General features: G+C 51.7%; 1 protein-coding gene across 2 annotated transcripts in view; it reads right to left on the bottom strand.

Annotated features, from left to right (window-relative positions):
• The window catches only part of MID2 (midline 2), a 116117-nt gene that overhangs the window by 38682 nt on the left and 49696 nt on the right, over window positions 1-27739 (bottom strand). The gene's annotated exons all lie outside the window — the stretch shown is intronic.

The raw sequence follows: 27739 nt of genomic DNA, 5'->3' as shown, positions 1-27739 counted from the left end.
TTTGCCTCCCTCTGAGGTGTTTTTTGGGGAGGGAAGGTGATGGGATGGCTGGGCAGCATCCTCCCAGCTCCACTAATGAGAGCTCAACTGAAAACCTGGGCATTGGTGAGCACAGCATGTACCAGGCTCTTCCCCATGGCCCTGGCACGTCCCTCTGTTCTCGTGCTGGTGGTTGCTCCTGCTCCCATCTTCCCTCCCCATGGGGCAGCGAGAGGACTGAGCATGGGGCCCACCCGCTATTTGCCACCATCAACCTTGGTAGCCACACATCCCTTTGAGATGACGTTCATAATCAATTCCCAACCCCCAGCAAGAGAAAAAAAAATCAGAGGGAAAATATGATAAGCAAGTCAGCTGGCTGCCTTGGCTAAAAGAATTTCCCCAGACAATAGGACAAGTGACAGAAAGACATGACTGAGCTGCTGAGCGACTCCCGCGCAGCTCCCGCCTTGTGACACTAATGCATTTTAAGTCGCTTTGGAGCAAAACATACTGAGTAAATGCTGAAATAAACTGCCAGCTTTCAGTGCCTGGTATCACCCTAACCAGCAGAGCTGACCTAGAAAATCAAGCAATTTGTCATGGCGAGGTTCTGATGGTGTTTCTAATAGTGCTGAAGAGAGTCTACAGCAGTAGCCCTGAGCCAGGCAGAGAGGCTCTGACAGTCAGTCCAGCAGTCGGTCACCTCCACGGGGAGGGACAGGGACGGAGGGGAAGCACTTGACCGACCAACAAGAATGCACCTGAGGTGCAATTCAGTGCACTGCAAAGACATCTCGCAATATCCCCTTCCATGTCCCCCGCCTACCCAGAGAAATCAGGATTGGCTCTGAATTTGTTTATCAGATTTAAACCCCGATGATTTATCAAGTTTAAACCTTGACTGATTTTTTCATGCTGGCTTGGGAAGCAGCTCCAGAGGAAAGCTCCCCGGTGGGGAGCAGGGCTGGTGGCTGGGGGTGCAGGGGACACGGTGGCCACAGCACGTGGCTGCCCACACAAACACCTGAGCACCACCACGAGTCCCGCTGCAGGGTCACCTGTGGTGCCACGGCATGCGGTGCTCAAGCGACGTCCCTGGTCCCCAGGCTGGAGTCCATTCCCTTCACCCTGCACACAGCAAGCACAGGGGTATCTCAGCCCAGCTGCACTGGATCCTGCTCTTGGTGGAGAAAATCCACCATTCCAGGCAGTCATGCTCCTGATTTGCAAAGAGATAAAACAGAGGAAGGAATCAGCCCAGACCACAGGGGCAAGGCTTTGCTGGGCTGAGCTGGGACACCGGTATGGAAGGATCAGAAACAAGGGCTCCTCCACACAGCGTTGCAATGCAGACTGCATTAACACACACTGTATCTAGTGTCTCCTTGGGAATTTAAATCGAGAAGAGAAAAATAAAAGAAAAAACCCAAGTAAACAGGGCTAACTAAAAGTAAAATTTGCAGCTGTTTGTTGTGCCACCACCTAATTAGCACATACTAGATTTGCATCTTAGTGGCTCTTCTTGAGCATCTTCTTTTGGACTGAGCTAACCACCAGTGCTTGAGCTTGTCCAATTACGGGGTGCAAACCCCTCTTCTGTCTTGTCTCATGAGAGATGACAGAGCACCCTGGGTTTGTAACACAATCCTTCCTGCACCGGCCAGCTCTACACGTACCCCCACATCCACCCCCTTGGGACACCACTACAGGCACAGCAGGATCCCAGCAGCTCTGGCGCTTAATTACAGACGGTTCTAAAACCAGCATAATGAGAACAGACAAACCTGTGCAGAAGTCTGCTTAACCACCAAAGCAGCAATGTGTATTTACTCCTTCCTTCAGCAGTTCTGCTGAAGGGTTCACACTCCTGATCTATCCATCGCTGCAAAGGACGAGGAAACGACACACTGACCCTGGAGGCCATGAAGGTTTGAGCTTGACTTGTTTCCTCACCAGGTTTCCAAAGCTCCTGGCCAGGCACAGCCTGGCCAAGAGAAGAGAGAGGAAGAGGGGAGGGAAGGGGAGGTAAGGGGAGGGGAGGGGAGGGGAGGGGAGGGGAGGGGAGGGGAGGGGAGGGGAGGGGAGGGGAGGGGAGGGGAGGGGAGGGGAGGGGAGGGGAGTGTGGCTGGACTCAGCACAGCTCTCCTCCCACAGCCCGGTGGGCAGGGACAGCCCTGGCACTTGTGGGCAGCTCTATTGTGCATTGGTTTACTTTTATTTCTAGCAGTATGTAACAAGCACTGATTTGGCCACTGGCTGGTAACATCCAGAGCTTTTTGCTACAGAGGATGCAAGTCCATTGCTGAAGAAGGGACAGGGAACTGCCACTCAGATGTTTGCTGGAGAAAGTGTCCAGCAGGCAATCGAATGTCCTCATGTCTCCACAGAATCACACAGAATCACAGAATGTCAGGGATTGGAAGAGACCTGGAAAGCTCATCCAGTGCAATCCCCCCATGGAGCAGGAACACCCAGATGAGGTTACACAGGAAGGTGTCCAGGCGGGTTGGAATGTCTGCACAGAAGGAGACTCCACAACCCCCCTGGGCAGCCTGGGCCAGGCTCTGCCACCCTCACCCCGAACAAGTTTCTTCTCATATTTAAGTGGAACCTCCTGTGTTCCAGTTTGCACCCATTGCCCCTTGTCCTGTCACTGGTTGTCACCAGAAGAGCCTGGCTCCATCCTCATGACACTCCCCCTTTCCATATTGATCCCCATGAATGAGTCACCCCTCAGTCTCCTCTTGTCCAGCTCCAGAGCCCCAGCTCCCTCAGCCTTTCCTCACACGGGAGATGCTCCACTCCCTTCAGCATCTTGGTGGCTGCGCTGGACTCTCTCCAGCAGTTCCCTGTCCTGCTGGAACTGAGGGGCCACAGCTGGACACAATATTCCAGAACAGGAGATGTCCTGGTTAGGTAGCTGTGAGCTAAACAGAACCACCTGGAGTGTGCAACCACAGTGGCGACCCTCCGCCTGCTCACACGGGTGCTGCCCAGGCCAAGCCATGGGGGTTGCCTGGGGGATGTAGGGGCAGGAGCCTGTGCCAGAAGGAGCTCCCTGGGATCCTCCTGCCCCTACCTCAAGCCCTTGTTGCCTTAACAAAGGCTGCCAGGCTCTTGCCAGGCTCCCTCAAAATGAGAACTGCATTTCCTCCAAGGGGAGGCAGCCAGGCTTCTCCAAACGCATCACCTACAGAGACAGTGAGGTTTTTTTTACCCTTCACATAATTGCTGTGGTTTTTACTGCTCTGGATGTCTGTGCTGTAGGTGATTTTCTCAGCAGCTCCCCCAGGGCCTGGCTACACATCAAGGTAAAAGTCTTCATTAGAGCCCAAATTCCCCTACCCCATTGGCTGGAAGGCGAAGTGCTCCTTGCCCAACACAGGCACACCTGACGGAGCTTAAGAGCAGTAACACTAAAATGCCAGCTGGTTTGAGACCCACAGCTGCTGTGACCTGCCCTGAGCCACGTGCCAGCGGTGAGGGGGTGGGAAGGGTCTGCAGCCTGGACATGGCACTGAGCACAGCAAGCTGGTGCTCCTGGGCAGGGAGGAGAATTTTCTGCCCACAGATGTGCTTACCCAAAAAGCAACATGTTTCTGACACATCGTTCTTCCCTAATAGAAAGGATACGGGAAAAAAATCTGCCATGATGGACAAAAGTCTTGCACTCAGCAGCTGGCACATGGATGTGAGGAGCCTCGGCATACAGCAGACATGCACCGTCAGGACTCGTCTGGTCTGTAGAAGAGCTGGTGTTTCCCTGCAATGGGCGCCAGCCTGTGGAAACCTCAGGCCAGTGACCCCAAAGTGACGCCGCTGCAATAGCTGCTGATGCTTCCCAGCCACATCCCTGCCTGGCAGTGGGGCAGGAGCCAAGGGCAGACCCTGGCATGATCCACACGCCTCACGGTCCCCACCTGCACCTCCACCCCAAGGCACCTAAAGCCCTGCAGATGTCTGGTTGATATAACCATTGACTGGACGGGAAACAAAGGGTCTGTCAGCATGTGCACAGCTGCCTGAGTTACACAGTGACTGTGAAGCCCAAACAACAAACATCTTCATTAGGGTGAGTGATCTGATGCTGAAGAATGATGGTGTTAATTATGAAGATGTGGCAGCAGCAGCCACTCCTCCTCTTGGATATGGCAAGGGTCTGGAGGAAAGCAAGAAGAGTGGCCAGGGTTTCTCCACGTGCTCTGCCCAGGTGCTCTTGCTGCCCAGTCACTAGCCCATGGCCACTAACGCCACAGCAGTCATTATGGGCTCCTAGGCAGAGGAGTGAGCAAACCTCCTTTGCAGCAGCAAAGAGATGGTAATGAGAATGGCTTGTTTATCCTTCTCAGGAAATTACTCTCCTCCCATGGCTTCAGATGAGCTCTGGTCTTTGTCAGGATGGGAGAGAGGATGGAAACCAGACCGTCATTGCTTGCACGGAGAGTTAGGGCAAGCCTGTTCGATTTACACAGACATGGTTCATAACCACTGACGCAGCTGGAAAATCCCACAGTTGGAGTGAAGAGCACTTAAAATGAAAGGACGTCGTGTTTTCACCCAGCCAGGTTCCTAGCACTTCAGTTTTGTGTGAGGACACTTGTTAGTGCTGCTGAAGCAGCCCAGGGGCCACAACAGCGTTACATCTCACAGGGAAAGCCACGTCCTGCAGCCCTGCCCTGGGAAGCCCATGAGAAACCTCATCTCTTCCAAGATTTATAGCACCACCCTCTTCTGCAAGTGTATCTCATCCTCCCGGCCAATCCACACTGTGCTGGAGAGGCCAATGCTATGAAAGGCACCTTTGGTTTTTTTGGGGGATGCTCGGGACAGCCAGGCTTGCCCTGGATGCTGGCTAGTGTTGCTGAGAGGTGCAAACTTAAGGTGGAAGACCTTTCAAGAATTAAAGGAGCACTTTCCTTGCATGTTGTTACATTGAATAGCCTGACAGGGCTATAGCACACATGTTCACCACGCAATCAAGGTCTTCTCCTTGAGACCTGGCCCTGAAACACCATAACAAGGTGCAGAGGAGACATGCTTGGGATGGGGTCCAGGCATGCAAATACACAAGCCAGCTTCCCTCCTCTGGCTCTGCTGACCTCCTCTCTCCCTTCCCCGGGTGACACCTCGCACTGGCGAGGCACTGACCGTGTGTCCTGCCTGCTGACCTCCCTGCAGTGGGTGGGTGTCGAGGTTTTGGTTGCAGAGCAACAATAAACCCTGGCAGATGTTCTTGTTTTCCCCTTCAGTCCCCCCCATTTCCCCTTCAGTCCCTTCCTCTCCCCGCTTCCCACTCAGGACAGGCGATCGGGAGGGAAAAAAGGACAGAGAGAAGAGAGTTGGTAAAATTAAAAATGTGTTACTAATGCTACTGATAAAATAGAGAAAATAATACAAAATATACAAAACCAATCTTGAAAGTCCCAGCAACTGCAGAGCCGGCACCCAAAGTCCTGGACTGGACTCTGCAGCCAACCGGAGCTGGATTCAGTCTGTCACTGGCCTCAGTTCGCAGGGACGACTCGCAAGGTCCTCTCCTAATGTCGCCATAAGGAAAAGGGACGAGATCCTCGTGATCTCCCACTTTTATATGAAGTATCACATGAATGGGATGGAATACTTATTTTGGTCAGGATCAGTCACCTGTTTCAGTTCATCCCTCTCGCAGGACGTGCATCGCCATCAGTGACCTCGCACTCCATTGCTATGTTTACCAAAACATGTATCTAGCTTTCAGAAAAATGTAGTTAGCAAGATGTCAGCTGACAGGAAAATTCACTAAAAGAGAAACCTGTTTTTAACAAAACCAGGACAGTGGGACACGTCCATTGACAGGGTCGCAGCCACCTTTCAAACTCTTGGGGCTGGACCTTAAAACTGACATGACCCAGGATATTGCACTACAAAGGCTCCAATGCACCTCCTGGACCTTTCCCTGAAGGTGCAGCAGCTTTGCCAGGGCCCCTCTCCTCCCTCTGCCAGTGACAGTCCTTGTCCGTCAATGAGGACAGTAACTCCCAGAAACATCCAGCTGCGTAATTGCACTGACACATCTTTCTGAAGCCCACCACATTCCTCCTGGAGCTCAGCCTTCCAAACGTGGCAAACAGCTGGATCTCTGCGTGGTCTTACTGTTACCAGGTCTGGGATTGCTCCTGAGCATCACTCCATCCCCATGTCACATCATCAAGTACCATGGGGACATGACCAAAGCACATCCTCATCCATGATGGAGACTGCAGCCTCTACCAACACACATGTACACATGCAGATCTCTTGTCTTCTTATGGTACTTCCGGTTTCTCAACTAAAGAAACATGAGGAATAAAACGGCTATGGGTAAAACTCGATGCCTGTCAATGGGAGTCACCCAGGCTCACACTCACCTTCTCCCACAGAGTCCCAGAATGTCAGGGGTTGAAGGGCCCTGGAAAGCTCATCCAGTGCAATCCCCCCATGGAGCAGGAACACCCAGATGAGGTTACACAGGAAGGTGTCCAGGCGGGTTGGAATGTCTGCACAGAAGGAGACTCCACAACCCCCTGGGCAGCCTGGGCCAGGCTCTGCCACCCTCACCAGGAACAAGTTTCTTCTCAAATTTAAGTGGAACCTCCTGTGTTCCAGTTTGCACCCATTGCCCCTTGTCCTATCACTGGTTGTCACCAGAAGAGCCTGGCTCCATCCTCCTGACACTCCCCCTTTCCATATTGATCCCCAGGAATGAGTCCCCCCTCAGTCTCCTCTTGTCCAGCTCCAGAGCCCCAGCTCCCTCAGCCTTTCCTCACACGGGAGATGCTCCACTCCCTTCAGCATCTTGGTGGCTGTGCTGGACTCTCTGCAGCAGTTCCCTGTCCTGCTGGAACTGAGGGGCCACAACTGGACACAAGATTCCAGGTGTGGTCTCCCCAGGGCAGAGCAGAGGGGCAGGAGAACCTCTCTGACCTACTGACCACCCCCTTCTAACCCACCCCAGGTACCATTGGCCTTCCTGGCCACAAGGGCCCAGTGCTGGCTCATGGTCACCCTGCTGTTCCCAGGACCCCCAGGTTCCTTTCCCCTACACTGTTCTCCAATAGGTCATTCCCCAGCTTATACTGGAACCTGGAACTCGATCCTTGGTCTCGTTTCCCCAGGAACATGACAAAATATTTCCGCTCCTACAGACATGCAACCTGAGGAAGAGGGTGGGGAGAATGCACTAATTCTATAAATCAAAGCTGTCCCATACAGTTCCAAGGGGAGAAAAAGATCACACGAAACAGTTTAATGTTGTCATTTCTCCAATGCTACTGATTAGTTGCAGACTCAGTCTGAAGCATCATTTTGGCAAGTTTTGCTGTCTGGTCGCTTAGCGTGCATCTCAAGGCCTTACATTTCCCATTTGCTCTTTCTGTCCCTATGCTACTAATAGAAACAGGGGCTTTGCTTCCGAAAATATTCCTTGAGGCAAAGATCTGCTAAGAGCCTTAACACCTCCAAGCCCTTGGCAGGAGTTATGCTCCTCACCACAGAGAGAGGAGGAATGGCTCACTGGCGATGGATAACCTCTTGCTGCTGGAGCTCGTCCACACAAGCGTGCCTCCCAAGGAACGAGCTGTTCCTGGCAAGCCATGTTGATCTGTTTTCTTGGGTAAAACGAGAAAAAGGACGAGAATAAGTGAACTGATACCCCTTGCTGTTATGGGGTGACTAGACCTTTTCCCAAGTCATCACAACCACAGGAGATCACAAGGTGTGAGGGCTCCAGCAGTAAGTCTGCACGACCACCGTGCACAGAGGGGAAAGCCCAGCAAGGCACAGCACATTCCTGTGGCAGCCTGCAGCTCAACTTGTGAGTGCCTTGTCCTGGGAGATGGAGGAGAACACCAGCAACTGCCCAAAAGAGAGCTCACCTTCCTGCTTCCACCAAAAACATTCCCAGCAGAGGCTCATTCCATTCATCCCAGTGACACATCAGTGCAGGACACAGCAGCTTTTTGGGTGGTCTCTCTTCTGCATCCTTCATCACTGACCTTCCAACTGAGACATCCTGGGACAGATCTTGTTATGACATCTGCTTCCAGGCTATGGTGGGGCATGGACATCTGGCAGATCCCCTCCAAGATGCCAAATCCTCCAGCTGCCAGAATGTACACACCAAGGCACATGGCTGCCCAATGGACACGGGAGCGCAGCAGCATCTCTCGCCATTAACTGGGTGCCCAAGCCTGACTCCAGTGGGGAATAACACTGCATGCCACCCAGAGCGACAGCTGGCCTTGTAGATCAGCAAGCCTGAGAACATGTTTCAATGGTAACCCACTTCCACAGTCAGCCCGCTACAGGCTGCTTTGATGGGCAGAGGATGCATGGCAGCATTCATCTACCTGAAGGCAGCTCTCTGCATCTGTTAAGGAGTGGAGCATCTCCCGTGTGAGGAAAGGCTGAGGGAGCTGGGGCTCTGGAGCTGGACAAGAGGAGACTGAGGGGGGACTCATTCATGGGGATCAATATGGAAAGGGGAGTGTCAGGAGGATGGAGCCAGGCTCTTCTCGGTGACAACCAGTGACAGGACAAGGGGCAATGGGTGCAAACTGGAACACAGGAGGTTCCATTTAAATTTGAGAAGAAACTTGTTGGGGGTGAGGGTGGCAGAGCCTGGCCCAGGCTGCCCAGGGGGGTTGTGGAGTCTCCTTCTGTGCAGACATTCCAACCCGCCTGGACACCTTCCTGTGTAACCTCATCTGGGTGTTCCTGCTCCATGGGGGGATTGCACTGGATGAGCTTTCCAGGTCCCTTTCAACCCCTCACATTCTGGGATTCTGTGTTCTGGTTGCGCAGGGCTCCCTACACTCACCAGAAGTGATGCTCAGGAGTTTGTCCCTGGGGTTTACAGCTGGAACAGAGCAGAGGAGCCACCCTGGAGCATTTGGTCCTCTCTTGGGATGCCAGGTACTCACCAAGGGCTTTGTCCCTGTGTCCAGCAAGGTCCAAGAGGACAGGTTACATCCAAGGTTGGACCACGTCCCTTGACCTTCCAGCCTACCACCATTCAGCTACAGAAAGGAGCTAATGAGGCACTCCAGAACTCACTTAACAAATGCTTCTGCAAAATTATGGCAGAAATGCATACGGCTTATTTAGGTCCATCAGTGTTTATGCCCTTTAATCTTTTCAAAGCAATTTTTCTACTATTGGATATTATCACGGTTTTCCCTATAATCGCTGCAGTGTTGAAAATTGTTTAAATATTTTATTAAATTCATCCTGACTGTGACAAGCCGGTTTTTATTCCTGAAGCCATTTAACCATTATCCGCTTGTTTGAGCTGTCCTATTTAAATACTCTGCACCTTTACTCCCTGGTTCAGGCTGCGTGCTTTTCAGCTTAAAAAGAATGCAATTTTCAGACATCTTATTAAATTTGCTACGTTTGATGTAAAAATTCCCAAGTTATGGTGACTCCAGAGCTTATTTGTTTATCTTCCACTACTTCTATTTATTTCTCTCAAAAGACGGAGTGGAAGGAAAAGATTTCCACTGCTTCCTTTTTCCAGGAATTTTCCATTAGTAATTTCTAGTTTCTTTCGAATCAGTACCAGGAGGTCTAGAGAGGTCGCTTTGTGATGCTCGGTTGTAGGCACCACCAGCAGCTGCATGTGCCAAGGGGTGGAAAGGCTGCTGGGAAACAAACTTCCCCACCTTCCCCATCTCTGAACCCACGCACAGGGATGGGTTCTGGCGTGCGGGAGGAGCTGGAGCCAGCGGCAGCCCCTCAGTCCCTGCCCAGCACAGTCACCCACAGCTCCTGAAATCCCCAGGGCTCATCTCAGGAGGAAATCTGGAAGCAGCTCTGCTGTCCCCACAGGAACCGAGCAATGCCTGCATCCCCGCTCCACTGAGAAATCCCATCTGTTGGGAAAATAGCCATTGATAACTGTTCTGTTTTATTCTGCCACAGTTACAAAACCAGTGTACAGTTCTGGGCCCCTCAGTTCCAGCAGAGCAGGGAACTGCTGGAGAGAGTCCAGCGCAGCCACCAAGATGCTGGAGGGAGTGGAGCATCTCCCGTGTGAGGAAAGGCTGAGGGAGCTGGGGCTCTGGAGCTGGACAAGAGGAGACTGAGGGGGGACTCATTCCTGGGGATCAATGTGGAAAGGGGGAGTGTCAGGAGGATGGAGCCAGGCTCTTCTGGTGACAACCAGTGACAGGACAAGGGGCAATGGGTGCAAACTGGAACACAGGAGGTTCCACTTAAATTTGAGAAGAAACTTCTTCAAAGTGAGGGTGGCAGAGCCTGGCCCAGGCTGCCCAGGGAGGTTGTGGAGTCTCCTTCTGTGCAGACATTCCAACCCGCCTGGACATGTTCCTGTGTAACCTCATCTGGGTGTTCCTGCTCCATGGGGGGATTGCACTGGATGAGCTTTCCAGGTCCCTTCAACCCCTGACATTCTGGGATTCTGTGAAAGTGGGCTTCCAAACTTTTTAATGGTGAGATGTAGAAATCATTAATAAAAGACCCATCTCCCAATGTGTGACATCAAAAAGGAGTTTGAGCAAGCTGTGCTTCAGAGGCACCTCTCTCTCCACTGATGGGAAAGGACATCCAATGGATTGGCTTGGATGCAAGCATCTCCAGCAGATGTGACTCTGGGCTGGGAAGAGCAAACCCATTCAGAACTATTCAAAATTAGTAAAATGTAAGGTCATTTCATAGTTCTTCCTCCTTCTTAAAAAGTCACAGTTAGGAAAATAGACCTGCAAAATGCCTCACTAGCAAAAAGGTGGGAACCTTCAAACTCTCATGATTTACCATGTGCCTTCTCCATTCCAGCTCTTTGTGACCTTCAGGTACTGAAGCACACGGTCATCGCTGGTGGCCATCACACGCCAGCAAGTGTCTGTCCCTTCCCTGACCACTCACACAGGTGATAAGATGACAAACCTGACAGCTTGCTAGAAAACCAGCTTCACTTAACCAGAAAGCAAAAGCCTGATGGTTTTTCCTGATCACTCGCTGGAGGTTGTAAAGGGAAAATCTCCTTTCACCTCTTGGAGATTCTGCTGCAGATCCCTGCATTGGAGACAGAGGGTTTGTGTGACAGCAGCAATGCAGATTCCTTCCTGAGATCCCCAGTGTTTTAAGGTCACCTGAGGTGACCAAATCCCACTGTGCAAGGCCTGCTAGATCTCCCAGGCTCTGTGCTGGTTCCAATCTGGTCGGGTGGAAGGCTTACAAGGTTCCATGTCCAGAGAGCTACATCAGCAGCATCCATGAACCAAATTGGGGGGGAACCCACCCAACCCCTGGGTCAAGGTTAGGCAGAAGTTACACACACAACCCTTGGATGGCAGAGACTTCAAAGGGCTTGCAACAAAACACAGCCTATAATGCCGATTAACAACCTCAGACATAGAGAAAGAATTAGAAAGCAGAACACACCGAGCAACCACAGGATACTCCTGAATGCAAAGGAACAACTAGAGGAGAAAGTTAACAGCAATGTAGCTCGACAACAGATCAGCCCATGAGAAAACAGACCCTGCACAGTCACTGTTTTACAGCTGAAGAGAGACTGTCAGACATGAAATAGGAGTGTGATTGTAGCTACAGCACCCTGCTACCATTGGCTTTTAAGCCAAAAGTGAACAAAACTCCTTTCAAAGTAGATAGACTACACAGCTTCATTCCCATAAATATGTATATCCTTGTGGAAGAATTGACTGGTGGAACAGAAGCTGCATCCTTTGAAGGATTTATGTGAATACATGGTAGGCAAGGACAAAGAACAACATAAAAGTTGCCTTTAGAAGCTGCCCTGAAAAGGAAGAGAGGGGAAGGTGGTGGAGACCAACTCCAACCCACGTGTGTCTTCATGGCTTCTCGAATGATGGCGCAATTATGGTAACTACTCTTGCTACAGATGATGGTATGACTACGAAGAGTCCTTAAGAACATTCCTAGGGGTATGTGAGAATCTCATACAGATTTCAGGCAAAAAAAAGCTGGGCAAATGCTGATCTGAGGCACATAGGGAGCAGCAGAACAGCAGGAGACCAAGAGTCACTGGCAATGTTTGGGATCAATTATTAAAGGCAGAAGAGGAGCAGCTAACTAAAAGACAATCAACAAACATTGTGGCCATTAAAGTTTCCTAAGGAAAAAAATGAAGCCCAGAAATATCCTTGAACATGAAACACTAAAATGAATTTGGAATATGAGGAAGAACAACATGTAGAGAAGACCTAAGGAGGAACTGTAGGAAGTCTACAAAGGGACAAACACAGTTAGTGAAGTGAGATCCCAATGGCTCCAGTAGGCTGGAGGTGTGATGGAAAACATAAGCATAAGGAATGGCATAATCATCATGGAAAACTCGGAAGTTTTAACAGAAGAAGATGTAGGAAGTCCCAATGTCAACTATGAGCAATAGGAAAAATGTGCCCTTAACAAAAACCAAACAAATCCAGAAAGAAGTGGTATGGGCTGTTAAATCACCGATATTGTGACAAATTAAGAACTTTTAAAAACACTGGGAGAACTGAAGCTCCAAATCTGGCAGAGATCCCACTCCAGCCCCCAGACCACCCGCCCTCGCAAGGTCCTACCCGACGCCCCCTCAGGCGCGTTTCGGTGTCAATGAACCTGGGTGCTACTGAAAGGGTCGAGCGCTTTGCTGGCCATGCCCTGAGCCACCCTGACTGGCGACACCCTTCACTCCTCTCCTTCTGAATCTCTCAATGTGATTCACAACCAGGAAAGCTTCACTATTTAAAACTTGGAGAACAGAGTTATATGGGAAGAAGCGTGGTTAGTATGCCTATTTCATTTTCATGAGTGAATGGCAAACAGCACAGCGCGATTCCTTCCTCAATAGAAGTTGCAATAAGCAAGTATATAAAATCACAGTGGACTGTATCAGCTCTTGTCAGCGTTTGAAGCCTGGTCTGACAGCTGAAGTGACTGTGTGGTGCATCCTATGGAGCTTCACAATCAGCCAGGGGGCCACTGGCAACACCAGGCTCGGTGCACAGCTTGAGTTGTGAAGGGTCTGACGGCATTTCTAAATTAATATCATCCAAAGAGCTCAGACAGCCAATCTGAGGCTGCAAAATAAAAGAAATTTGGAATTTGGCACATCTTCTATGCAAATTCATATTTGCACTTAATAAACAATAAAGCTTCTGTTGCAGAAATTAAATTCAATGAATACTCATTTAACAGAAAGTGTATGAAAGTGCGAGAGAGAAATTAATGGAAGATTCATACATTTCTGAGTAACACCTGGTTTCCATTCAACAATAAAAAGATGCTTTGTGATTTTCACCAGATAGATAATGGTTTTATCAAAGATTCACTAATTACTTAATTCAATTTCTATCATACCTCCCAAACCAAATTAGCAAAATTTATGTAAAAAGTAATGAAAAATTGCAGGGAAGGTACCTGTTATACCCACTTCTCGCTGCCTGGTCTGCATATCAATATTTAGATTCAGCTGTTCCAAAACTGAGTATGAAATGCATAAAATGAAGTAGAAGCAGAATTCATGCCTAGACACCAGGGACATACGTTTTGAATTACAAATACAAAATTAGCTTGAAAGTGAAGCTAAAGCGCCCGCTTTATTATTGCAGAAAACGTATTGAATTCTGCAGAGATCAGAAAGATACAGCATCAGAAGTCGATGACAAATGACAGGGGAGAAATCAATTCAAAGGGAGCTTGACTTGTATTACAGCCATGACCCAGAGTTTAGTTCTACTAGCCAAAACACTGCAGAACATGATTTTAATCTAAAATATTAATTGGCAATAAAATGTATAAACAATATCTGCAAATGGGTTGTTCTCCAGACTGTCTGTTAGTCCCACCTTGTGTGTTTATTTGGCCACTCCTCCTTCTTGCACTGGTGGCTTTTATTGTCTTCATCACCACTTTACTTCTACCCACCACGGCACACGCTTTCAACTCTTTTCCCTGCAATTTATTTGTGCCAGCTCCTCTGGCCAGGAGCTGAGTGCAGGCAGAGCTGCAATGAACATCAGACGGGTCTGTGCTTGGAAGGACCAAATGATGGAGGCGGAGAGCAGGATGAGGACAGCACTGGGAAGCATTTGGTGCCCATGACCAAGGATGGGGAGAGGGGCAGGTTCACTCCAAGGGGAAGAGCTCAATGACAAACCCAAAAGAATCCCAGAGTGTCAGGGGTTGGAAGGGCCCTGGAAAGCTCATCCAGTGCAATCCCCCCATGGAGCAGGAACACCCAGATGAGGTTACACAGGAAGGTGTCCAGGCGGGTTGGAATGTCTGCAGAGAAGGAGACTCCACAACCTCCCTGGGCAGCCTGGGCCAGGCTCTGCCACCCTCACCAGGAACAAGTTTCTTCTCAAATTCAAGTGGAACCTCCTGTGTTCCAGTTTGCACCCATTGCCCCTTGTCCCGTCACTGGTTGTCACCAGAAGAGCCTGGCTCCATCCTCCTGACACTCCCCCTTTCCATATTGATCCCCAGGAATGAGTCCCCCCTCAGTCTCCTCTTGTCCAGCTCCAGAGCCCCAGCTCCCTCAGCCTTTCCTCACACGGGAGATGCTCCACTCCCTTCAGCATCTTGGTGGCTGTGCTGGACTCTCTCCAGCAGTTCCCTGTCCTGCTGGAACTGAGGGGCCACAACTGGACACAAGATTCCAGGTGTGGTCTCCCCAGGGCAGAGCAGAGGGGCAGGAGAACCTCTCTGACCTACTGACCACCCCCTTCTAACCCACCCCAGGTACCATTGGCCTTCCTGGCCACAAGGGCCCAGTGCTGGCTCATGGTCATCCTGCTGTCCCCCAGGACAAAGGAAGGAAAGCTCCCTGCCTGAACTAAGGGAAGGAGAAGATCCCAGTTAAGATCCCAGATTTTGTCCTCTCACACAACCAGAAAGCAGAGGCAGCTGTGGCCCTGCTCACGCTGCCCAACCCGTTTTCAGGCAGATCAAACGGGTCACTGGTGGCTTGGCTGGGGTCTCCCATCACATCTCACCCCCACCTCAAGCCGGCGGTGAAAGGGGCTGAGCGCCAAGAAAACCCAGCAGGCTCAGAGCCCTGCTGTGGCCCCTGGGGTGCAGTGCCCCACACACGGGTCCTGCTGGGCGGGGGTCTGGAGGGTCGGTCTGACCCACACCATGTCCCTGAAAACCTGCCAACAGCAACGCCCTATCTCAGACACTGAGGCCTGCGAAAGGCTGTCACTCAGCTCTGGTGGGGCAGGAGCTCCTGCTCTGGGGCTGGAACAACAGCCATTTCTGGGCCTGCAACACCCATCCTGCCTCGGGGACACATCCCACTGGTGGGGACTGGGCTCAGCATCTCCGAGCTTGGCAGTCAGGAGCACCAGAACAGCCTGAGCAAGGGAGCGCCCTCAACACACCCACTCGTGACAGGTCAGGGCCTGTCCCAGCACAGGGCAGGAGAGACATCACCAGAGCTGTTTAAATATTCACTCCTTCAGCCCTGAGCTGCTCCTGTCCCCCTTTCTTACACCCCTCCACCCTCATGCCCACTCCCTGTTTCAGGGTCTCATGCTGGAGAGGGAGCACCAAGGCAGCTGCAAATGAACGATAATGAAATACAGAGACTACTATTGGTGCCTTCCATCTCCCAGCGTACCCTAAAAAACTCAGATCCCAGCTCTGATGATCAAACAAGATGATCAAAGGCTCCAGCAGCTGGTTTTTAATTATTCCCCGTTGCTCCAACTCCTGTGCACGCTCAAAAGCCCTTTCTATTTTCCTCCCCCTATCTCTGCAGAAGAAGTAGCAGCAGTTTGCAGATGCAGGAGGAGAGCAGGCTGAGGCATAAACAGCAAGCATGAGGAAGTCAGAAATCAAATGCATCCCTTTACCTGACCCTCTGTCGAAGGGTTTATCTCAGTTTAAAACCTTCTCCTGGAGCTGGGCAGCTGGGCAGCATTGAAGTGCTGGACCCAGATGGTGGACAGAGATGCCTGTGGGACCTGGCTCCCAGGTCCTCATCATCCAGATGAGGATGTCTGCTTGCTGGGGAGAGAAAACCCAAGGTTTCCCAGCGGCCCTCCTGGCATGTGGCTTCTCCAGAGGTAAAGCCACAGGAGACATGCACAGGGCAAGGAAAAAGGGTCTTGCAGTGAGAAGTGTAGGGACCGCAAGCACCTGTGCCCGCTGCAGTCAGGCATGACTCCCATGGCCCATCAGCGCCGGAGGAGCCACAGGGGGAAAGGCTAGAAACTACCCTGACATCTAAGACCATCATTTTAGTCTGAAAATAGATGTTCAGGCACTTCACTCCTCATTTAGATTTGCAAAACCCTATTTTTAGCAAGAGGAGAGGTTCTTCAAAAGTGGCAAGTGGTGACAAAATCCTCTGATGGAAGGCACACCAGCAGCAAGCAGGAATCCTCACAGGCTTCGAATGCCCATGTTTGCCTTCCTCGTCCCTCCAAGGAAACAACCAGTGTTGGGAGGATGGTCCCTGCTTTATACAATTGTCCATCAGACACAACCAGCAGCTCCTGAGCCAGCTGTTTGGTAGGAGAGAAGGAAAATCCCTGCACAGCTGGCAGACAGTGCTGTAGGATAAAAGGTAGAAAAGTTCCCTTAAAGTCAGGTTCCCCATAATTCAGATATATTTCTCCTCAAATTTGAAATATTTAAGCTCTTGGCAGGGGACAAAGGGAGAAAAAAAGACCACCAGAAAAGCTCCTACAGACCCCAGAGCAAAGATCTTAGTTTATTTTGGGGGGCAGGATTTTCCAAGGATTCCGTTACTTCTGAGGGAGAACCAGACAGACATGGGACCCCAAAACCAGGTAAGATTTCACAGGGAATTGTCCCTGGGAAAGCTGCACCACTTGGTGGCATCATTCTCAAAAGCTCGGGCAAGTGGGGACAGTTTGCCTAATGGGTATCACAGTGATTAGAAGCATCAAATTATCTTCCACAGCACACAACAAATAACACTAATAGTAGGGATAATGTCAAGCAGAATTACATTGGATTTTAAACAGCACTGATAGCACATGTTAAGCAGACATATAATTAGCACTGTGGCGCCTTGATAATATTAATAATGTAGCTAATTATACTGATATAAATAGCAAGATTAATTGTCACAAAACATCAGTGTCGGTCTTTGAAAGGCATCCCCAAACCTTGCCACTGTTTGTCAGCACTTGGGCACTGGTGCTGTAAGAGACAGCAGCAACACATTCCTGAGGGCTGGACTGAGTGTAGGGGAGTGTAGAGACCTGGGGGTCCTGGGGACAGCAGGGTGACCATGAGCCAGCACTGTGCCCTTGTGGCCAGGAAGCCAATGGTACCTGGGGTGGGTTAGAAGGGGGTGGTCAGTAGGTCAGAGAGGTTCTCCTGCCCCTCTGCTCTGCCCTGGTGAGACCACACCTGGAATCTTGTGTCCAGTTGTGGCCCCTCAGTTCCAGCAGGACAGGGAACTGCTGGAGAGAGTCCAGCGCAGCCACCAAGATGCTGAAGGGAGTGGAGCATCTCCCGTGTGAGGAAAGGCTGAGGGAGCTGGGGCTCTGGAGCTGGACAAGAGGAGACTGAGGGGGGACTCATTCCTGGGGATCAATATGGAAAGGGGGAGTGTCAGGAGGATGGAGCCAGGCTCTTCTGGTGACAACCAGTGACAGGACAAGGGGCAATGGGTGCAAACTGGAATACAGGAGGTTCCACTTGAATCTGAGAAGAAACTTGTTCCCGGTGAGGGTGGCAGAGCCTGGCCCAGGCTGCCCAGGGGGGTTGTGGAGTCTCCTTCTGTGCAGACATTCCAACCCGCCTGGACACCTTCCTGTGTAACCTCATCTGGGTGTTCCTGCTCCATGGGGGGATTGCACTGGATGAGCTTTCCAGGTCCCTTTCAACCCCTGACATTCTGGGATTCTGTCATTCTGTGATCCCTCCCCGAGGCTCATTCCCATCCAGGGTGGCACCATCTCCTCTGGCACCTCTCAGCACACCAGCCAAGGGAGAGGGCTGGGGCTGTCCCCCCGCAGCACAGTGATGGCATTTCGGGAGCAAGGCAGGGAGCACATCTGATCCCTCAGGAGCCGGGGCTGTCATGGACAGGGCACCAGCTGAGAAGCCGTCCCGTCCCCTCTGTGCCTTGTGGTGCTCAGTGGGGTGGGACCCCTGGCCAGGCCCCACACCCAGCAGCACCCGGCCCTGGCCTCCCACAGGGTCTGACAAGGGGGACCCGGTGCAGAGCAGGCAGTAGTGACAGGATGGCAGAGCACAGCGCTGAGTGAGGCAAAGTCCCCCCCAGTCAAGAACATGCTTGAACACCCTGAGGATGGCCGGGATGTTCTTGGAGCTTCCTGTCCCTTTTCAGCCCTTGCAGTCTTGTTTGCTTTAGATTTACATCGCTCTACTGTATGGCCTGTCTAAAACAAATAAACCCGGCTACCTTCCCTTCTAATAACCTGAAGACAAATGAAAAGAGGTGTTGTAAGCCATTGCAGGAAAACGCTTTTGCATCAGGGCATTTGCTACATCCCTTTTCATGGGAACAGAAAGAGAACCCGAGGCTGATTAGGAAACTGGATCCCAGCGCTTTGCAAAGGTAGGACGGTGACAAATGGGAACGATTAAGCACAATGTGCGCTTTGGGAGACTTAAAGCTCTCATCTGCTTTTGTGTCCTGCTGTTAGGCTGCTTTGTTAAGCAGAAGGGCAGGCAGGGAGCACAGTACCGCTGCCAGCAAAGGATGGGCTGGATGGTGACTATTGCAGGGTAGGGTCTCTCCTCCTCACCTCTCCTTATGTAAGAACAAATTTGGATGGAATAACTAGGATGAGCTGGCAGAACGGGTGCAAATGCAAAGCCCATGGAGGCTTCTGTCTAAATAACTTCCTGCCAAATCCCTGCTTCATGTGGGACTTGCCTGTGCTGAACAAACTTTTCCACCTTTCTGGCATGGGCACATGAAGCCTCCAGGGGCACGTTCAAGACAGTCACGTTTAGCCGAGCAATTCCACGTTTCACATGGAACTTGCCATGAGATTTCTCACTGTCTTGCTCCAAGCCACCCCGTGGGGAGAAGGTGCCATTCAGCTGTGCTGGCTTTTCGGATGCTCCGGGCTCCCGCATCCCAGCACCTGGCTGGGAGGCAGGAGCCAGGGTCGTGAAAAAGCCGAGTGCTGGGCTTGCTCCCCCCGTCCCAGCCGCATCAGCCAGCCCAGCAAAGCGTTGCCAAAAAGTTTGAAGAAGGACACAAACCCTCAGGTTTCTCTTGGAAGTGCCAACCAAAAGTCCAGGATGGGGCTTATTTTGGCTGATTTGCTGCTTATGTTAAGCCACAGTGAGACTGTTAAAAACAGAGCCGGAGATGTTGAGATAGAGGAACACCAGTACAAACTCAGCCTCAGGGTAAACGCACTGACTTCAGCAGGGTTACGCTGCAAGACAACTTTAACTCCTTGTGCAGATGTGAGCTCCAGAAAGTCTCGTTCCTTCTGCCTGCTTTTTCCCTTCGCTGCTGTTTTGCTGCCAGAAAAGCAAACAAAATGGCTAAACCCACCAAGACGTCACTAAGAACATCACTAAGCAACGGAGAGACAGCACTTTTGGAATTTTTTCTGCAGCCAGAGTGTTAGCACTGCTTGGGGACCCCTTTTTCTCCTTCAACATGCGGGATGCTGCAGTGGACTTAGAGATCCACAGGGGACATTGCACTTACAAAGCCCTTGCACCAAACAGTCCCATTGGGCCATTCAGCACCAGGGCTGCTGCAGATCCCCGGCAGGCTGACCAGCAGCACGGTGGGAACAGCAAAGCCCGACTCCCTCCAGCACACCCAGGGCACTGCCGGGGTGACTCCGAGGGCTCTGTCACTGAGGGACCCCAAAATTAGTTTTAGGCAGACAACCAAGGTCCAAAGCAGACTTTTATTCTGTCCAGGAAAGTCCAGCAAAACAACCAATTAGAAACGGGGTTTATACAATTAGTTAGCACTCCAGTAAAATAAAATACAGGTTCGGGTATCAGTTGAGGAAATTATTGGGGTACAGCAAATAAGAGTCATGGAGATCCACAGCGTGCACACCCGCACTCACAAGAAAACAACGCCAGAGCCGTCCGACTCCAGGATACTACACTCACTCATCTGGCGAGGAAATCACTTGCTTATCTAGCAAGGAATTATTTAATACACTCGCTTATCTGGTGAGGAAATACACTTGCCTGTCTCCGACAAGGACCTACACTCACTTATGCAGCGAGGAACATATCCAGTAAGTTATCAGTCACCCACACGCGGAGGTGAGGCAGTCCCAGTCCCGGGAGGTCACCTCAGACTGTGTCCCAGCCTAAGGGAGGGATCATGGGCTGCAGCAGGCCCGTGGCTCCGAGAGGACACACACAAAGGGGATACTCGTCGGGAACCCCGTTTTTATAGTCTTGTCAGATCTGGCTGTGGGCATTCCAGAGGCTTCTCAGCTTCTCTGCACCCTCCCACTCTGGCTATGGGTGCCCCAAAACTTCTTGGCTTCTCTGCACACCCCAGCTCTGGCTTTGGGCGCCCAGAAACTTCCTGACTTCTCTGCACATCTTCTCCTCTCCTGCCTAAGGGCAAACAAAAGGAGCTATTAAGTGCCCCACTGAAGGAGAGGGGGGATGTGTTGGGGGAGAGGTGAATGTGCATGCACCTTACACATTGAAGGAAAGTGGGGGGGAATGTGCAACTGCCACAGGGTCCAGCCCCACATTGGCGCAGCCGGGCCTGCGCGTCCCCACACGCTGCCTCGGGCTGCCCGGCCCAGTCAGCGCCAGCCTGCGCACAGTGACGCTTTTGTCAGCTTATCTGGCAGATCTCGGGCACCAGCCCTGTGGATTACACAAGCTCCCATCCCTTACAGCAACAGGCATGAGACAAAACACCTGAACAGGTTTTCCTTCCAGTAGAAAACAGCCCAGCCCACTGCTCCTCCGAGCCTGTGCTGCCCGAGGGCTGGGGACACAGGGGACACTGGCATTTGGAGAGTGCTGGTACCTGAAGCACCCGAAGACCGCGTGTTTGGGCAGCCCGGATAAAGCGACCCTGTGCCCAGCCCTGCCTCCAGCCACCCTGGAGCCTGGCCAATCCTTCCAAAATCCAGACCCCATGGCAGCAGCGGGCGCCCCGGGAGCTCCCCAGCCTGCTCCTCAGTGCCGCACGGGCTCTGCTAAAGCCTCTCTGAAGGCCACCTCAAGAAGAAAGGCCAAAAACCAACCGACGACCGACTTCTCCGAAAGTTACAACATCTGGAAAACGCGTCGGGGAGGGACTGCTGGAGCCTTCGAGCCAAGCACAAGGGTAACTGCTCATGCGAAATCCTGTTTCAGCTGCTTTAAACTTGGCTAAAACTTCACCCAGTGAAGTGTAAAGCTCCCATCAGACCTCGCTCCCTCCTCAACAAAAAAACGCCTGTTTCTGATAATCAGAAAAGGATAAATTCTCTTTCCTCCTCCACACTAGCACGGAAAGCCCAAAAATTTCAGTTGTTTCCCTAGAAAGCTCAAAGGATCAGTGCTTTTGGTCAAGCTTGAAGCGTGGAGGGCAGAGTTAGCTCTGTTCCAAAGAGATGAGTTTCTGCAAGGCTCTGGCACCTCCCCGATGGATTTTTGGCAACTGCCCCAGAGTCCTCATCTCTCAAATTCTGCAGCTTGGGCTTTGCCGCCCCAGTCCCCCTCATCTCTCTCTTTTCCTTCTCTCAAAAGGCCAGGGATGGAGCAGAATAACAGCAGGAGGCCTATGAGACACAGGACCAAGTGAAACTGGTCTTTGCAAAGTAGAGGGCTTGTCTATAGAGGAGGCAGCCAGATTGATTTCACTTGTAGTCACAACTGCCTGTGATAATCTCCATCTCCCGCCAGCCCTGCTCTCTGATACAACCAAACCACTTTGCAAAAACACAGGAAAAACAAAACCAAAACAAACAGAACCCCCAAACCCCAGAAATCAAAAAGCTCGCACCTAATTTCAACGTCTTACACTGGAAAATTTCACCCTGAAGAGCGGTGATATTGCAAAGTTACTGTAAACACCACCTAATGAAAGAAAGAATCGCATTAGTGACTCATCCAGCAGCGTACCCTGCTGCAGAGCGGTGCACGCTGAAAAGGCAAATGCCTTTGTATGGGCGGCAAATGCCTCCTGTATGATGTACAGCTGTAACGGAGCTACAGTACTACAATGCAGAGGCTTCAAATAAAGCTGCTGAAGTTGCACAACACAGAGAAATATTAACTGAGTTGCAGGTGAGCATCCAGAACAAACACAAACCAAATCCTTGGGCTTGGGCCTGCAGCTGGGCTGACATAACACATTAACGCAATGAATAGATCTTAAACTGCACAACAAAACCCCTATGGAAAGCATCTCACTGCTACGTGCAGCACCGGCTTTGGGAAGCACAAAATCTCAGCGAGTTAAAAATGGAAAAACCTGACGAATTTCACATGCGGCCGAGTTGGCTCTGAAAGAATAAATGGCTGATGTAAAGCCACCAGCAGCATTCACCCCCTGTACAAAGACATCCGCTGTGCTTCATCCGAGTGAGTGCCAGCCCTCCACAGCCTCTGCTGTATGACGCAGCAGCATGCTGAAATGGGATTAAGCATCGCAGTCTTTTACTCGCCTCCCTCTTAACTGCCAGCCCGTACTCTTGATAACCATCAGCCAAGTGTCCCTCGAACCATAAGGTTTACAGGAACCCGCTGTTCTTATCTGCTTCCTGTCTTCTGAGTCTTTAAAGGTCACAAAACCGTGTATTTAAAAAGCAAACTGAGTTCCTCCTACAGCCCTGGGATTCCCATGGCTGCAGACTTAAGAATAATATAGATGCCCAGAGATGTGGGGAGCAGAGCATGATCCAGCAGACATCCAGCTTGGGGGGAGAGACCCCATCACCTACCAAATTATTCCTGACTGTGCTGGTTTGGGTGTCACAGCTTGGTTTTAAGGCGCCTTGCAACCCCATTTCTGAGCACTATGGGCAACATGGTCACCGGAAAGCCGGGCTGAGCCTGGACAGCTGCTGCATCCCTGCTCTGCCCCACGCAGAGAACCCCTCAGCGACTGCCAGGAGCAGCAGCGTTGCAGGCACAACCTCCCCTCACAGCAGCCGGGGAGCGCCAAGGGCACGCAACAGGTCACACCCCAAGTATACCCGTGTCCAGCTTCTAGCTGGGGGGAGCAGAAGCCTGCACGAGTGTTTTGTGACCCAAGCAAAGCCATGGCAGCACCCCCACATCCTTCTCCCAGCCACGGCAGCCAGCTGCCACACTCCACAGCTGCAAGGAGCACAGCAAATAACGACACAATGCTCATTCTGCAGGACACAGCAACTCCACAATACACTATTTTTATTGCCCTATGAGTCGGTGGCTTCGAGAACAATGTTTTTCCAAGGCAGGCCAGCTCCTATCATTTAAATGAAAAAGGGGACTCAATGGAAACTAATACAAAGAGAAGGAACGCAAAAGCACCTCCCTTTGATTTTGCTGAACTGACACATCACTGTGCTTGGTGCATTGGAATCACAGCTCAGCAAGCGTGGAGGGCGAGTGTGCACTTATCCCCCTGCTGTGTTCGCATTCGGGTGTTTATCAGCAGCTTGCCAGCGGCTGCTAGCAGCAAACGGGGGTTCGCAAGCGATGGGGAATAAAGAGCCCTCACAGCATCAGGGGTTTCTGGTGCCAGGCCCTGCCCCAGGGTACCACACAGTGGCTGTCGTGGGCTGCAGCTGCCCCCAGGGATGGGGACAGTCTCCCCAGGAGCAGCCTCTGTGTGTTTTAATCGATGGAAAAGGCCTCCAGAAAAGGCCTGCATGGCCAATAGCTCTGCTATTCTTCTCACCTTTATCCCTGATCCAAGAACAGCATCACCTTTATCCCTGATCCAAGAACAGCATCACCCCTTGCTGCAAACTTTGCTGCAAGGTATGCTGCTCTCCAGCACTCCTCCTGAAGGTCTCCCTGCAGGTCAGGCTTACCTTGCCAAAGTGTTATTTTTTAAATGGTCCTCTGAGTCCTCCTGCAAGCCGCAGGGAGCTGCCAGAAGAAAAGCAGCTACCTGAAAAACCACAAAAAGCTGGGATGGGTGTCACACCAAGTTCCCTGCCAGCACACCCCCTGCTCAGCTGCAGCGCTGGAGTCTCCACAATGCTGGGGTCAAAAAGCTCATCATTTCCCCTTGCCACATAAATCCCAAAGTCAAGCTATTTCTCAGAGGTACTTTGAAGCAGAAAGGAAACAGATCTGCTTTCTGGCACGGCTGGTAACAGGGAGCCCGGAGCCCCGCGAGGGGTGGGTTGCCGAAGGGCACAGCACCAGCTCTGCCCCCTCCTCGCACCCCCAAACCTCCTCCCCACGCTCACGGTTTTGCAGCGTGGCCCAAGCGGTGCTCCCAGCCTTGGGCAGCCAGTGCTTCACCTTGTGAGAGGCTGAAGATCAAACAACAGAGCAAGCACCGCTTGGGTCCAGCAGTGAAATGAAAGCTTTCAGAGGGGTTTGCAGCATCCACATGGGCAGGTCCCTGCCCCAGCAGCAGAGAGTCCCGAGCTGCCAAGCCCAGGCATTCAGCTGTGGTGAGTCAGAGCCCGAGCAAGTCACGAGACCAGATGGAAAATCCCAAGAGTTTCCGAAAATATATAAACACCTCGTGGGTACAATTTATTTGCCTCCTGGTTCTTTTTGCAAACCTTTGGAGTGGATTTGAATCAACTTTTGAGCTCTTCTCTGAAGTCTCAGAATAACACTCAAACCAGGCCTGAGATGCTTTATTCGACATGAAAGCCAAGACTCTCGCATCCACTCTCCTCCCCAGGTGTGGGCTTTCCAAAATCCCCCAGACAACTGGGATAAGCACTTGCACCAGTGGTACCGTTTGCCCCAGGCACAGTCCCACCGGGGACCGGGAATCACAAAATCCCAGAATGTCAGGGATGGGAAGGGACCTGTAAAGCTCATCCAGTGCAATCCCCCCATGGAGCAGGAACACCCAGATGAGGTTACACAGGAAGGTGTCCAGGCGGGTTGGAATGTCTGCACAGAAGGAGACTCCACAACCTCCCTGGGCAGCCTGGGCCAGGCTCTGACACCCTCACCCCCAACAAGTTGCTTCTCCTCTTGCAGTGGAACCTCGTGTGTTCCAGTTTGCACCCACTGCCCCTTGTCCTGTCACTGGTTGTCACCCAGAAGAGCCTGGCTCCATCCTCCTGACACTCCCCCTTTCCATATTGATCCCCAGGAATGAGTCCCCCCTCAGTCTCCTCTTGTCCAGCTCCAGAGCCCCAGCTCCCTCAGCCTTTCCTCACACGGGAGATGCTCCACTCCCTTCAGCATCTTGGTGGCTGCGCTGGACTCTCTCCAGCAGTTCCCTGTCCTGCTGGAACTGAGGGGCCACAACTGGACACAATATTCCAGGTGTGGTCTCCCCAGGGCAGAGCAGAGGGGCAGGAGAACCTCTCTGACCTACTGACCACCCCCTTCTAACCCACCCCAGGTACCATTGGCCTTCCTGGCCACAAGGGCCCAGTGCTGGCTCATGGTCACCCTGCTGTCCCCAGGACCCCCAGGTCCCTTTCCCATACACTGCTCTCTAATAGGAAGGCTGGAGCTCGACCTGGCTTTGGAGGGCAGCAGCTCGGCACTAAGGGCACAGGGTGCTGCAGCAGAGCTCCCTGGCTCCTAGGGTCTCAGGTTTGCTCCCCAACCCCAGGGGGCACAGAGGGGGAACAGACAAGCCGGGAAGCTGCTGGAAGGAGGTCAGGGCAGAGCAATGGCTTGGGAGAGCTCTGTGCGTGGAAGGAATAAGGGAGCTCCCACATCCAGCAAAATCACAGTGTCGCCTCCACCCGCACCCTTTGCTGGGGTAACAGCCGCAGGAGCCCTGCAGCCACCAGCACAGGCACTTTCTGTAGCAGATCTGTGCATTATTATAACGAAACGCTGGCACAAGAAACGTGCTCCCTGTCCCCTCCCCTGCCCGCTCCCCCAGCCCCCTCCCTCTCCAGCAGCTCCTTCCTGCACATTCTCCCACAGGTCAAAAGACTCTTTCAAAATTTAGCAGTGTCAAGGCACAAAAATAAAACAACCACATTGATCTTTCTGGCAGAGCCTTCCATAAAGAGGGTTACTCAGAAAACCTTTATGCAGTTTTCTTTTCTTTCCTTTATTTTCTTTTCCCCAGTCCCCTCATCTTTCTTTAAAAGCTAATCTTTGCTAATGGGAACTTTTTGTTCCTTCTGACACTGCAAATATATGTGTTGGCAAGTATGTCTGCAAGCATACATCTTCTGCGAGAGGCCTTGTGATGGGCTTTGAAACCAGACCAATTAGCAATTTATTTTTATTTTTCAATCGTGATGCTTTACAACAGTTTAAAAAGCAGATATTGAGCACTAAATAACTCTCACAGATATGATTATAGGTGTAAGGGATCTTTGTGCTTACTGACGAAGAATTATCCAACGTTAAACAAAGCTCAGCTGTGGATAACTTGAAAGATAAAACTCCCGGTTGGGCATGACTTGGATTTAAATTATTTCAAAAGCCACCACTTTTATTACTCTCTATTCTCCTTACTTTTCAGCGCTTCCCTTGTGCCTCAGCCCAGCAGGGAGTGAAGCTTGGGGCAGCGGATGATCGCTCCAGCAGCACCGCCAGCAAACGCTGGAAGAGACCCTGAGGCACACAAACCCATCTGCCGTCATCACATCACCCCAAAAATAACCCGTAAGATCTACAGACAGTGATTACAGTGAGTTTAGACTTAACAGCCACTCCACACAAGCCCAGCGGCAGACGTGCCACAACCACAGCGATGCTCAGGAGGAACCATCCTTCAACCGCGCTGAAACCAGCAGTCTTTCCCAAAGCAGGAGCTTTGTGGAGCTCAGTTCCTGCTCCTGCGGCCCATCCCGAGCCCCGCAGCCAGTGAGCCGGTGCCAGTGCTGGTGCCAGTGCCAACGCCACCGGCATGTCTGCCCCACAGGACCGGGCATGTTAAAAGACCTGCCAGGAAAGTGGCTGTGACCCACCGCCCAGTGAGAGGGAAACCTGGGGGGTCTCCCTCTCGGTTTATCTGGGATTTGGCTCCATGCAGAGCCCAGGCAGAGCTCTTCCCTCCTGCAGTATCCAGGAGCTGCTGCTCGCCCCCCAACACCTCTCCTCAGCAATACCTGGGGGTATGGCAGCACCAATCTCCAGTGCATTTCCCACCGGCTCCATAAACCCAGACGCACGGACCCGCAGCTTTGCTGTGTTAACCTCCCGCCCCAGCACCGCACCGAGCAGCCCCAGGGGCACGGCCAGCACTGGCTGCTCCCTGTAGCTCCATTGGGAGCTTTCCATGCACAGAGGCATTGCGCTTCAAAAAGAGCACCCCATTTAAAAAAAACCCAAAACAAAACAAAAACCCACACAACACATGCTTCAGGGTGGGGTTTTTGGCATAATAAGGATTTAATGGAAGCACACATGGGCTGGGGCTCAGTGCTTGGCTTTAGCTTTTGCCTTCCCCACTTGGTTCTCCAAGAGCAGTCAGCAGTCCCAAGAGACATTCCTGCAGGCTCCAGTTCAGCACAAACAGATTCAAGCACCAAATCATGCCTAGATCCTGGTGCAAACTGATTTTTAGTTCACTTTGCTTCACTTTCCTCACCAGCAAACTCCTGGGGACCCTGCGAGAGCTCCTTCAGCGGCCGGGTGCTGCCAGACACAGCCCCTTGCCAGAGCCCAGAGAAACAGGCTGTGCGCAAGCAAACCT

Source organism: Columba livia, chromosome 12, assembly GCF_036013475.1.
Source record: "Columba livia isolate bColLiv1 breed racing homer chromosome 12, bColLiv1.pat.W.v2, whole genome shotgun sequence".
Lineage (NCBI taxonomy): Eukaryota > Metazoa > Chordata > Aves > Columbiformes > Columbidae > Columba > Columba livia.
Note: the sequence above shows the minus strand (reverse complement) of the source record. Positions and strands in the feature narration are given on the sequence as shown.